The sequence below is a fragment of the Daktulosphaira vitifoliae genome, unplaced genomic scaffold, assembly GCF_025091365.1.
Source record: "Daktulosphaira vitifoliae isolate Bord-2020 unplaced genomic scaffold, ASM2509136v1 Scaffold_5, whole genome shotgun sequence".
Classification (NCBI taxonomy): domain Eukaryota; kingdom Metazoa; phylum Arthropoda; class Insecta; order Hemiptera; family Phylloxeridae; genus Daktulosphaira; species Daktulosphaira vitifoliae.
Window position 1 is genome coordinate 19,725,540 of NW_026099576.1, and position 14,944 is coordinate 19,740,483.

Genomic DNA, 14,944 nt, shown 5'->3' on the forward strand with positions numbered 1-14,944 from the left:
CTTTTAAACATTGTTTACTTAAATTGTTATATATAAATAATATTTCTCGTGTTTAATTACTACTGTTGCGACATTCATTTATTTATCTTATGACTTATGGAGACTTGTATAAATGTACATAAATAATCATTTCCTTTTTTTTAAATTTTATATTACTCATATTAAAAAAAAAACGGAAAGGAATAATGTTTCATATATATATATATATATATATATATTACCACTATGATGTGAACTTTAAGCACAAGAGTGGCAATGTATTCTAGTGGCAAGTTTTATTGCTTCGGTAGTTGAATGGAAATTGTGATTTTAAGCTATGAGTTAAAAAAATAAAGCTCAAGGACTAATATTGCTACAGTTATTGACTTCAGTTTCGTCAGTTCATTTATATTTCAACAAAACCGTCATCAAGTTGAGTGAAGGTTAAATATATTTATGTACATTGAGAGTTATGTTATATCTTCAATGTGTACTTATTTAGTATATCGCAGAGACACAAAATTTTAATATTACTTAATACCAAGTAAAATTATAATAAATATAAACTTTAAATAATGAAATTATCAGTGGTGTTGCACAGGATATTTCACAAGGTGGTTATATAAAAAAAAATATTCTTTATACATTAACATTTTTATAATAGAGAATTCCATCCAAACCAACCCTACTGAGACACAATCTTGACAATCGATTAACACTTCTAAATGTGTTAAACAAATATAGTAAAAGTACTTATTGTCATTTTTTAATAAAAAATTGATTCAATTCGTTTTGATTAAATATTTGTTTAAAGTGGATATCACATTAAAAAAAAAAAATGATCCTTTAATATATAAAGATAAACCACAATTCATATTTCAAGAAAATCTTTAAATGAAACTTATCAATCATGTACACCTTAAAAAAATATATCCGAATTTTCACAAACGTGAAGTAAAATTTTTTAACGCGTATAGTGCAAAGAAACATGTTGATATATAGTTAAGAAAATATTATATTTTTTTACGAATTTTCGATACTTTATGTCAAAATGACACTACTTGTGTTTAAAAATAACGTGTGTATTAAAAATATCATATTGAGTATGGGAATTTTCGGATAATTTCTTACAATGTAATATTTCCTTTATATTAGTTGTGTTTGTGTAGTTTTATTATACAATCTTTGAGATCATAATAATTATAAGCCATAAAATAATCAATAAAAAAAAAAAAAACATATATTTTGAGTATATGTACATGAAATATCTATTTCAATTTATGAGTACAAAACTGATAACAAAATTTTAATTTCTCAAATTGAGTAATTTCGATTGAAAATATTGAACTTATCTGTTTTATATCGAAAAATGGCAAAACGAAATCAATACTAAGGAAGAAGATAGGAAATGGTACAACAGAAAAAACCCTGATATGTTTATCTTGATGTAGTACAGTTATTAAATCTTTATAATGCATCAAAACCCAAGAGACTAAAAATCATTAGGAGCTTAAAAATATGAAAGCACATTTTAATAGATCGGTTATTCACTTAGTACTCTCTTGAGATTTTCACGTGAGACGAAGGCAGTGGATGTGTCAATGGATGCGAATATTGTTTATAAAAATAAATGCTTCATGACATAAATCATAAAAAGTATTAAATAATGATGAAATTTATTGTTAGGTCTATAATGGTTTAAGATGATCAAGTTGCAATGTTAAAAAACGAAGTTTATAAATAATATAATTTTAATCATCTATAAATAAGTATTTTATTTTTTATATAAACAATTTTTATTAGTCATTTTACTAATTTTTTTTTAATATAATAATATCAAAATTCTTAATATAATAATATCCTAAGCAATTATTTAAAAAATAAACTTCGAAAAAAAACTATAAATTTTATCTTTTATGAAAAAATTACAAAGTCTTATATTTTTTAGAAAAATTTGGAATATTAAAAAAATATACCAGATTTTTCTTTGCTTTTAATATAAAAAACATTAAAATAGCAAGCTATATAATAAAATACGATTATTTTTGATTTAATGTAATACGCAGATATCTTTATACTTAACAAAAAAAAGTGAATTATTGTGTATTGTATTTTTTATGTAGTTGTAAGTGTTTGAAAAGTAGAATGACGACGACAAACTTTAAATTTTCGTCTAGTTTTGTCCTTTATTTTAGTTTGTTATTCGAAAAGATTTATGAACTGAAAATAAGACTCTTTTCCTGTGAACTACGTCAAATGCGTTGTATTTCGTTTTTCACTTATTATTTCGTATGGGAAACATATAAATATAAAATCTATTTGAAAAATCGAGTAATAGAAAAAACAAGATATCAAATCAAACTGACGATACAAATGTTTTTTTAAATAGGTAGCAAATGATACATTTCGTTTTTATTAGATCGTTCATAAATTCAAAACGGTCGGATTAACTAAACAATCCTATGTGACTTGATAAAGAATTAAATAATTGTTTTAAAATATCATTTGTGAATAAAACGTCAAAGTTTTTATTTATCAGTGACTATTGTAAACAAACTGAAAATTTATTACAACTAAAAATATTAATTTTACGAAACATGAATACATAATTTAATAAGAAACACATAAATAATTGAGACAAATTTTCATATATAAAAAAACCGCTGGATCCATTACATTAAATAAACCGCGCCGTTTTAAAAGTATAAGATTAATGTGAATTGCTATTCTTGTGTTATAACAATTTTTATTTTTAATGTCAACTTTTATTATATTTAAATATAAATTATATTACTAGTATGTTACATTGTTCCTTAGGTACCTAAATGAATATCTTAAGCGTTTGGTTTATTAAAGAAATAATATTTATTTTAGAAAATCATGTTATTTGATCTCAACAATCCGATTTTAGAATTATTTTTAGACTTTTTTCCTTGTGTAATGTCATGTAATAACCATTTTTTTAAAAGTATTTTTGGTTATATCCAAATTAGTTTTTATATACATATTTTAACTTAAGATTTTATAACTTTGAAATGTCTTAGTATAATTATTTTACAATTGAGTAATCATTTATGTTAAATAAAATTGAAATACGCTCAATTTAGTAACTATTGACTTTTATCTATTGTTCGAGGAAAGAAAAATTCACAGCTTAAATAATTTAACTCGTAAGTAAACATTATTTTTAAAATGTTTATTTAATATAATAATTTCTCGAGGTTAAATTTAACAAATTTACAAAAAATATTCAATTAATGTATATAATAATGTTACTAACCTACTACTTTTTTTTTATTATTATTAGAAAAATAATCTTTTCATAAAATTTACAATAAGTTGACTTTTCTGACTTATTCAATTACATACCATTAATAGTGTTAAATGAAGTCACCCTTTGGTAACATATATACATTTTTTTAAAAATTGTGCGAATTTTTGCATAGATGTACGGGAAATTATCAATGCATTCGATGTATAGGAAATGTTTGATATTAGTGATAAACATATCATATTTCCGTATGGGAATTTTTGAATTATTTCGTACAGTGTAATCTATAAAATTATAATGTCTTTTATAAAGTACTATATTACGCATGAAGAGTAAATTCAATTTTTTATAATTTCTTGTAATTTATAACTTCATTGTTCAAACATAATAACAGAAATTTAAAAATACATTCTTTAAAATTGTATTAGTCATAGGAATAATTTGAAATGTGCGTTCGTTGAAGATTTAAACATTTTTCGTGTTGCTCGTGTGTTGTAATTTTTACAAAATTACACAGTAAAGAAATAGAATTGATAATGTTTGTAGGACATTGACTGTTTTAAAATCGTTATTTAAAGATGAATAAATAATTACAATAAATAAAGAAATATGAAGTAATAATAGAAATATGTGGAACAAACCCATATAGAGTTCTAAACATTTTAGGTAAGAAAACTTAAAGAGTATTATAGTTTTTATTAAGAAATATGTTCGAAAAAGTGTTCATTTTTATTTTTTTTTGTAATTTCCATTATCTCTGGGTATTGTTTTGGGATAAAAACGTGACACACACGTGTTATTTTGATAAAATCCCTAGGGAAGCAAAAAGTCAGCAAAAAATTGTCCCGTTGGTGCCGGTTTGAGGGCGGATACTATCCGGATCTAATAGTGTTCGATGAATTTTGAACCTTTTCCCTTCAGTTTGAATTGTCTAAGGCAAATATCATTTACTAATCCACATTGGTTCAGTAGTTTGAAAATTGTTTTTTTTGTATAACACCGTGAAACATACAAGTATGAAGTGAAAATGAAAAAATAATATACCTAAAAGAGCAACTGCTCCGACATATCAAATAAGAACATAGGAAACAATAATAATGTGGTACAATTGACTACGTCGCGTTTACATTAGGTTATACTGCAGACAGTTTGACATTAAAAGAAAACAATATTGAAGATATCCCTTGCACATTTTTGTCAATAAAAATTAATTTCAAATTTTATGCAAGGAAATCGTGTACGATTTCATTTAGATAATATTAAACAATATATTATTTATATTTAAATAGTTTAAATAATGATGCATAGCATAATACGTATATGTGGTATGTGCAATAGACGGAGAAAATTACCAATATTAGACTATTTGAAATACTAATGCATGTCATAATAATACAAATTTTGTTTCATTCTTATAGATTACAAACAACTTTTTGCGTAATAATTCTTTAAAGAAAATTAGGAAATTTAATAGGGACATCATCAATTATTCAATTATCTAACTTAGATATTATTATTATAATAACCAAAAAAATAAATACGGTGTTTTCGCTGATAAATTGGCGAAAAGACAAAAAAAAAAATGTAGCGTCGCCCAAATACATCAAACAGCTACGATGAGAAGACACGGACCCGCAAACGCCGCTCACTAACTGTGCTAAATTTATTTAACTGTAATCCGATAGGAGTGATAAGACTTATCTATGCTTTATGTTGTCAAGAATGTTGTGGTTTAAAAGAGATGAAAAATAATGAATAATCATAAAATGCTTTTCAAATTTAACAGTGAATATCAAACCCAACCGTCAATATGTCTATAAGGGATGAATTAAAAAAGTAATTAATAACTAATAAATCAAGAAATATTATGTTATTATTAAAATAATACAGGTATTAATGATTTATTTAGTCCACTAATGTTTGTCTTTATATTTTTTTTATAAATGCATAAATATTCAAGTGCAGTTTTTTGTCATACAAAGTCGTTTACGTTTTAAACGTATAGTTATTAATGAAATAAAATTATTTTTCTCTAGAACCGAGGAAATTGTAATTTTGCAATGCATATGGTACAGATTATGAGTTCTCGAAAAAATTAAATAAAGAAAAATTAACAGTCCACAATAATTATAATTTCTTAGCTTTGTCTTTTATTTCAATATATAAATCGTCGAGGCTTTTAAAACTGCAACAGTATGAACGGAAAGGGATTGTAATGGTTTTATAAGGCATCGGCGTCTGGGTTCGTCGAACAACAATGCATAAAGTCGTTTCCTTTTTGCAAACCACAAGAGGAAATCTTTTTAATCCCAGTTATTGGTTGCGGTTTGTTTTTCGTGAATAACTTTTGCGTACGGCGCGAACTTCAAAACCTTTCTATCATGTTTGTCGAAAAATAAATATCTGAGCCCATACGACTATGCACTGTAAAAGTTTTGTTGATTGAATTTTAATTGACACTACTTTTCAATCTGCAACGATTAAAAACTTTCTTGTCATGAATTAAATTCGAGGCAATGGATAAATTCTGGTTTGATTTATCAACTTGAAAAGCGTAAAAGCTATTTGTTTATAAATTTACCCAAAGTTATTTGAAAAACCTCGAAAGAAAAAACGTTGTTCAAAGATAAATTGGTAAATTAAAACATCATTTAAATATAAGTTATAAAACATAAGTCAATAATAATTACCATTTAACATTTTTATGAATAACATACGAGAAAAATGTATTTAGCTTGGTACTAAAAATAAACTTTGTTTTTATTATTTTAATTATTTAGAAAATTATCCATAAAATATTAATAATTAGATTATTCATAGAATAAGTAGTATATAAAGTGTGTGATTTTTTTACTATACATTTATTTAACATTGTAAACAAATACAATTTGTTTAAATTTAAATCAATGGCGGCATACGCCTGATGTATCACAAGACTCAAGGGAGAGAGTCATTATTTTTTCATCTATGTATCAAAGCTTTATGTGTTTTGACATTCTATAAAAATCCTGCCTTATAACATTCGATTTTTTTTTTTGTAGAATTATTGACTGTATATCAGATGTATATTTTTTAAATATATTTAAGCTAATAGAACATATCATTAAGTAAACCTGTGAAATTCTAAGTTTTTGTTGAGATTATATTAATTAAGTCTTCGATGAAAAAATAATGCTGACTGAAGCCGTTAAATGTCTATTAGTTGACATTCACCAGATATTTAGTAAGAGATCGTTTTAAAAGCTCGCCAAAGAAAATAGTCCATAAATTATACTCTGCATTGGCAAAATTCCCATAAATATGCCATCAAGGAAAAGATAAAATGTAAACATAATCATAACCTTCAAACACAGTTTTTTTCATCAAAATATTAAACCACCTAAAGTTTTAGGTGATTCCTAAAACATATTTTCNATATAAAACCATGTTTTAGGTGATTCCTAAAACATATTTTCGTTTACTGGTTTTACTAGTAAATAAAAATATGTATCATGAATGCTTTCAATATTTCCAAGAAATTGTTATAGTTTATCAACTAGATAAATTATTGTGATTTTGAACAGTGGTAGTTTTATATACTCATAACTTTATGTAATAGTCTGCGTTCCATTTAATTGTGTTTGTTTGTGTATAAAAAGTAATCACTTATTTCAACTGAAACGCTCTTAGTACAGCGAATATGATAAAATCATTAAGTTCCATGAGTCTGGAAAAATCAAAAAAATATTACAATAATAACTAGTTTTCTCTTTTATAAACAACTTAGAGTTTAGTAATTATTATTTTTATATTAACAATTTTTAAATAGTTTTTTTTATTATTCACATTGACCGTGTTAAAGTATTATAAGTATAAATACTTAACAATATAGTACAGAATAGAATAAATGAACAATTTATAGTCAAATTTATTAGTAATAAGTTAAACATAATAATTAAGCCAATGAGTTCTTAATGGATAAATTAAAAATAAACTCAACATAGGATTAGAAAGAAAAATAATCGTTTTTATTAATTTAGATAAAATAGAACGTTATGGATAAAATACAATATAACTTATAATTCTTTATTTTTCACATTTGATGCTTATGTGATTAAGTAATATATTTTATGAGTTATTTTGATACATTTGATAACAGTTATATTGATTGTTTAAAATAATTTTAAATTTAACTTACCAAGAATTATTAAAAAAATTTAATAGTTCAAATGTTTTTGCATCGTTGTTTATTCAATGAAGATATTATAACATATTAATGATGAATAAAAGAAATTACTTTTTTAGGTTTTTTTACACAATTTTATAAGAAATTTTACACTCGATTCAGTGGTTATAAAAAAGTGATTTGTGCCCTTTCTGTTGTAGGGTAAAACGAGGCTAGTTTTTACAGAGGCAACTTGTTACAATTGAGATGTTTAATTTTAAACAGTAATAGCACCACGAAAATCATATGATTTCATTGATCAATTAATACTTAAAATATTTCGTGATAATAATGGTTATACCTTAACTATATGAAATTTTATACGCCTTTTTATCTTTTAACTTATCGATAGCAAAATTTAGTAGATATTTTGCTTTTTATTTTTCGGATTATAGATTTAAGTTAAGATATATTTAATATTAAATAATAAATGAATGGGTAATACTATTTTATTTTCTATTTTGAAATTATAAAAATAATTATATTTTTTTGTATTATAACGTTGTATATAAAAAATTCCATTTCTAGTATTATATGGAATTTTTTACATAAATTTATATCTCAAGGGGGTAAGTTGTTACAGTATATATTACCTATAAAGAAATTGCCTTTTTCAGAAAATTTCATATAATTAGTTTAATTTACTTTATTTAGATTTGAAAATTACTGAACCCGAAAACAATGTCTATAAATAAATATAAACTTAAGATATTTTTCGTGTGTTATAATAATTTAATAAAATTATATTTTATAATATCTTTGCTATTTTTAGAAAAATATATTTGAAAAAATTATAGTGTAGCAACTTCCCTTGAAAGTAAAAATTTATCTCATCCTGGCAGTTACTGCGAAGATGGGATATAGATATATGCTTTAGAGTAAATGCTTTAAATGCTTAATGCTTTAGAGTAGTAGTAATTAATATAACTAATACTATTAATACTATTATTAGTAGAATACTAATAAAATAAAAAAAAACTTTTAATTTAAAAATTTAGTATTAATAAAATACTAAGGTATTAGTACTTGGGGGATGTTGTAGCACCCACAATAATTGTTCCAGTGTATTTTGGAGTAATTTGTTACATTTTGACATGTTGAAGTTATGTCTAATTTTTTGGTACATAAAATACAAATTTATTGAATAATTTATGATTTTATGATAGCTTAAAATTTTTAATTTATAAAAATTTGGTTAACTCAACCAAAAAAATGACTAAAAGTAAAATTATAAAAATTGTTACATCTAGTCCCGTTTTTCCCAGCGTAGATCATATATCAATAGATAACATTATTTTAAAATAAATCTAATCGTTAGATATATATTTTTAAATTATATTATTATTTTAAATTATCCTTTTTCATCACTTTTCTTTTTAAAAGCGTAATATATCAATAACAATTATATGGTTTTTTTTTTGCTAAACCATTTTAGAATTTCATATCACTATAATTCTTTATCATTTCATAAAATATCTTGGTAAATGATCCTTTTTTTTTTGTATTAAAATTAATAGAAGATACTTATATTAATTATCAATATATTATGTATAGTATACTACATAAAACACTGTTAATTTTCGAAGGAATAGTCGATTGTCCCTTTAAAAATTAATGAAGCTTTTTGTTTCTTTTTAAAAATATATCATATTGATTTTCAGTAAAAACTTTTTTACTAGAAATTGCTGACACTAAATAGAAATTTGGTTGTTAGATTAAAAAAATATATATATTTTCACCGTTAAATTTGAAATAAATAAAGGAAGTATTTTATTATTTTCTCATATAATCTGCTATACGTAACTAAAACAATATTGCATAATCAAAGTTATAAAATAATGTGTATTTAGTAAAAAAAAATTATTTTTCACTTTTTACTGGAATTTTTTAATAAAAATACAATATTAGTTTGAATGAATAAAAATCAGTATGTATCTAAGGTAAGGATGAAAGTGCTTAAATTTTTTCATTTAACGCGCTAAGTTACTAAAAAATAAAATTTTTTTAAAAGAATTAATTTCTGATTGAATGGTAAATATATTGATTTATATTCTAAGAAATAATGAATGCAATATTAAAATAATAAAATAAACTTAAGGTATGTACAAGGAACATTTAGTTTTTCAATAATTTTTCTGAATGATTAGTCAAACTTTAATGTTGCTTATTTTATTTTATAAGAATTAAAACTTCAATAAATTGTAATAATAATATTACAAGTATAAGCTTTATGAATTAAGTTAGTTGATAAATAGTTATAGAGGTTAATACTAAAAAATATTTTTTATAATTAATATGAAAATCGGTCAACAAGAATAATTATGAACACTCAATAACTGAAACATTTTGAAAATTAAATCTAAAAGTTTTTTGTTTTCGTCAAAAACTTATAAACTTCCAAGAAAACGTTTTATAATGTCTCCGTCCATTTAACACTAAACGTTAATATGAGTCAACATTTTACCACATAATTATCTTCATGTGATTTTGAAAATACTATAGGGAGTAATAAACTAATGAAGAAAAAATCATTTTTAATAATAATCTCTGCTAAAGAAAAAATAAAATGAGCTTTCAGTATACTAATTAAGTAGACTTGTTTTAAGAAATGCTGTGACATCTGTCCGAGCAAGTACTTAAACCCGTCATTTTTCACTGCTATATAATTAAAACTTAATTAAAACTACTAAAGCATATGAGAATTATATAATTAAGTAGCGTTTTAAAAATAAAAAAGTAAAAAGTTTTTGTTGAATATTTTATTTTTAGTGCAATAAATTCTAAAACTTTTGGACCAATAATATACATTATGACACACGTAGATAANAATTTTTAGTGCAAAAAATTCTAAAACTTTCGGACCAATAATATACATTATGACACACGTAGTTAACATTTTTCGACAATTTTTGGGCTATGTCTCTACCTTTTTTTTTTTTTATAGTCAACATATTGTTGGCTGCCCTGTAATTGCCGTGAGGCATTACTTCAGGGCGGCCAAGGGCTATGTCTAACCCGAAGACAGTAAAAGGCTTTGTCGGTGCAAATAGGTTATAGCAGCGAACATTTTTTTATGTACGGATATAGATTTCCGTATATGTCAAAAGTTATTCACTGCATAATACGATCGTGTTTTANTATTTTTAGTGCAATAAATTCTAAAACTTTTGGACCAATAATATACATTATGACACACGTAGATAACATTTTTCGACAATTTTTGGGCTATGTCTCAACCTTTTTTTTTTATGTTCAACATATTGTTGGCTGCCCTGTAATTGCCGTGAGGCATTACTTCAGGGCGGCCAAGGGCTATGTCTTACCCGATGACAGTAAAAGGCTTTGTCGGTGCAAATAGGTTTTAGCAGCGAACATTTTTTTATGTACGGATATAGATTTCCGTATATGTCAAAAGTTATTCACTGCATAATACGATCGTGTTTTATTATTACGCAAGGCTATTCGAATAAACCCAATAGAACATTTTTTCCTTTAATGTACCCAAGTGACAGATAACTCAAGTTGTTTAGAATTTTATCAATTGTATTGGTATTTCTAGTAAAATCATAAGTCATAAGTGAAAAAACAGATGTAACTCGACAATTTATTTCATGTAATTCAGAGAAAGGTAATGTAATCCAGGAAGTCTTGAAAATAACTTTATCTGCAAATAAATGAGTGTTAAAAAAAAACTCGTGATCAAATCGTTTTTTTTGCTTTTTCTTGATTAATCGAATAATCAAAGAAAAGCAAAAAAATAGATAAAGTTTAAGCAACTGGATGACTCAAATAATTTATGTATCTCATGAAGAAAATAAAATACTTTTCAATTGAATAATATTTTATTACCGGTTTTTCTTTTGTGTCTAACTGATAAAATAAATGTTGAAATACAGACATTTGTTTTTGTCATTAAACTCAGTACAATTTTGCTGTCTAAAGTCGTAATTTCTTGTATAAATTATTTATAATACTTATTTACAATTTTTAGTATTTCAATTTTTTTTTATTTTGAAAACATTTGATAAATCAATATTTTAGTTATACTAAATATTTAAAATAAATTATTGTAAAAACAGTTTTCAATTATTAATAATTCAAATATTACTTCCAAAAAATTAAGTAAAACAGATAGTTATAATAGTATAGACAAAACTCACTTTCAGTTACTTACTAAGTGTTATATATGTGTAGAAGTATGTCTACAAAAACACATTAACTTTATAAAAGATACGTTAAATTTAATAGTAAGTTAGTTTTATAGGTACATAATATTTTAATAATATTTATTTATATTATTCTTATAAATTATACCCAATGATTAGTTAGAAGTTTTATGGTATTTATATATATTTATTTTTAATATATTTAAAAATCCACATATGTATTTGCATACATTAATAATTATTTCTTTAAGTTATTTTAATATTATGATATAGCGAAAATATTTTACATTTATGTACTTACGTAATATTATTTCCACAACTCGTTATGTTCCCGACTTAAGAGTGTTAGACGATAAACATACGAGTAAAACGGCAGAGATTGTACTGCTGATCTCCCAGTAGGATCGTCAATTTAAACTGCGAAAGGACCGAAGCGCAAGCGTTCAACAGACGACTTGCATGTATGTCGTATATTAAAGTAAATTTCCAACCAGAGATTATCCTAGGCGATTTTATTCGCTGGCAGCTGGAATAAGATATTTTTTATTGAAAAAGTATTTTTCAGTTAAATAAATATTGACAAAATTAAGTATTCAGAAACTCTACGTTTAGATAACATAAATATTTTATTAAATTTACCACTGCGATGCATTTATAGAAATGTTTAATCTGTATAACTAACTTAACCGTAAAAATGAAAGGTTTGATTATACTAAATTTTAAATTAAGTTTAGGTTAGTGATAAAGAAATTCGTTTTGCTTTTGTGAAAGCAAAATGTTTTTACACAATATAACAATGGTATATAGTGACCATTGTACTTACTAAAATATGGTTTAGTAGATGAAAAAATCTCGATTACACATTTTCATAATAGAGGAAGTGAAGTACTGCGAAAATGATGTATCTATTTTTAAATCTTTGAAATAAAATAATATACATACATAATGATAATAAACAACAGAGCGATAACACCCTAGGTAGTACTTTTTGATGAGCTATAATTTTACCTCTTATGATGCATTTAATGTTATAAAATCTATTTTTAGATAGACGAGTATTTGAATAAAACAAGTTAAGTTATAAATAATATAAATAAGACGAAAATAATAGCATTGAAACTACGTCTATAACGGTACTCAAATACTATTGCCCTTTGTTAGTTCGACGTCAGTAGCTCCAGGCTACAGACGAGTAGAATTGTCACATCAGCATCTTCCTCTATGCTAATTAATATGTAACGCTATTTAAGTAAATGGAAATAAAACGCCTATAATATGTGGTAAAATCATAGTTATAAGTGTTCTTACAATTAGTATAAATGAAACCTTTAAACAGAATTAACAAAAAGGCGTTGTATTAGGTTTATAGATAAAGTATTAATAGAGTCATTGATATAAAGGATGATCGATTTTGGACACTCTTTTTCTCAGAAATTGTTGAAAATATTAAATTATTGTAAAAATAAAAATTATTTAGTTCAGTTAACTCTAGAATGGTATCTAGTTAAATAATTTTTTTTTCATCGTTACAAAAATAAAAACTAACTTGACTTTTCTTAAATAATAATTCTTTTTTTTCTTTGATAACATGAAAAAAAATTTCCTTCTTTAGTTTGTTTTATTCAAATAACTGTTTGTGTTAATAAAAATTGAATGTACAAGCATAAGTTAAAAAAACCCAACACATTGGAGTTGCGGTATAGTTGGGATAAGTAAAGATAATATCTGTCTAGTGATTAAAATCACTGTTATAAAAAACGTTTCCTTGCAAATCTGTAGATAGTATTTGATTTTTAGAGTGATTTTAAGTGTTGAATTATTTCAAAAGCAACATGAAATTCCTATTTCCTAATTTATATCCTCATTTTATCAATTTTCTTAAAGTTTCAAGTTTAATACATGAATATATACTTACTACAATAATTAAACTTAGTATGTAATTGATATTTCACGACTTATCATTGTTATTTTTACGGTAAAGTTATAAGTTGTTGTATATAGGATTCTTTAAAATATTATCCACTTGATTTCTCTTGAGATATTAATTTATTAAGAAAATTATTTTCGTTATTTTTTAATATAATATATTTCTTGAATTTTAAATTACAATATTCACATTTAGCTTCTTAATACAATAAAAAATGATCGAATGAATAAAAAAATGAAAAAAATGATTAACATTTTTAAACATTAAATGGAGAAAGACCGTGTTAGTTTAATGATAAAAATAACATAACCCACACTTCACATGCACATTTTCTTAATTATTAGATTTTTTTTTATTTTTTAGCTAGTGAAATATGGTTATTGCTATTTAGAAAAATAAAATTGACACCCTTATAAGGTATAAGATATTCGGCTAATAAAATAGTTATAATTGATAAATACAGAATTATATGAAATTAAAAAATACCATAGAGATTTTCTTATTATAATAGAAATAGAGTGGATTATAGTGGCAATTAAAAGAATCACTTTTTCGTTACCTTGTTTGCTAGAACTTTTTTTTTGGAAAACAAACCCGTTTCTATTAATATACCTATTGGACTGGTATTAAAAGCTGTAAGTATTTATAACTAACACTTAAATTATTTTTTGTAATGATGGGAGGGTTATATAAGTGATTACACCCCTCCCAATCATATAACATACCACTTAATCTAAATAATAAACATAAAAAACTAAAAAAAAAAAAGGAATAAAAAATTATATAACAGTGATTTTTTATACCAAAAAAAAAATTTTAAACTTCGGTTTACAAATGGAAGATATAGTTTTGTGAAAATGTTTATTTTTAATTTTAAAAGTAATATTATAAAGTGTCAGTTCCGGAACACTTTCAAAATTTAAGTTAAAAAAGTTGTCATTTTAAATCCCCCTCTGTGGGCAGGTGAAGGGTCAGATTTATAAAAAAAATAATTACTAAATGATAGGTAAAGACAACATGCATCTAAAAAAAAAAAAATTATATTGATCCATACATTTTTCAAAAAGTTATAGCATAATAAAGTTAAAAATATGAAAAAGAATTTTTTTACAAAAATTGTATTTTTTTTATGAAGTTTGATAACTGTTTTCACCATGAAAACAAAATAAAGTCCGAATTTTTTTTTTTCATTATAAAATATATTACATAAGCTTTAATTTAATATATATATATATATATATATAAAAGTTTCAGTATTTTCGGAATACTATCAAAAATTAAGTTGAAAAAGTTCTACTTTCTATATGCATTTTTAAGTTTTAAACCCCTCTTGTATTAAGGGAAATGGACCATTTAATTAATCGGACTGATTTAAAAAAAAAAGTATGTCGAATAAA

At 23.8% G+C, this 14,944-nt stretch overlaps 2 protein-coding genes across 7 annotated transcripts in view; one reads left to right on the forward strand and one right to left on the reverse strand.

Annotated features, from left to right (window-relative positions):
- Window positions 1-14,944, forward strand: part of LOC126907347 (odorant receptor 46a-like) — a 101,586-nt gene that overhangs the window by 31,674 nt on the left and 54,968 nt on the right. The window lies entirely within an intron of this gene.
- The window catches only part of LOC126907346 (trace amine-associated receptor 1), a 326,541-nt gene that overhangs the window by 25,754 nt on the left and 285,843 nt on the right, over window positions 1-14,944 (reverse strand). Inside the window, exons 1-2 of one of the 6 annotated variants that reach the window (XM_050688553.1) lie at window positions 11,922-12,118; window positions 6,896-6,956 (exon numbers count right to left, since the gene is read on the reverse strand). The exons of 4 other annotated variants lie outside the window; for them this stretch is intronic. The gene's annotated coding sequence lies outside the window, so the exon portion shown is untranslated. Of the gene's footprint in view, window positions 1-6,895; window positions 6,957-11,921; window positions 12,132-14,944 lie in introns of those variants that run through there. One more of the 6 variants, XM_050688552.1, reaches the window with a different exon arrangement.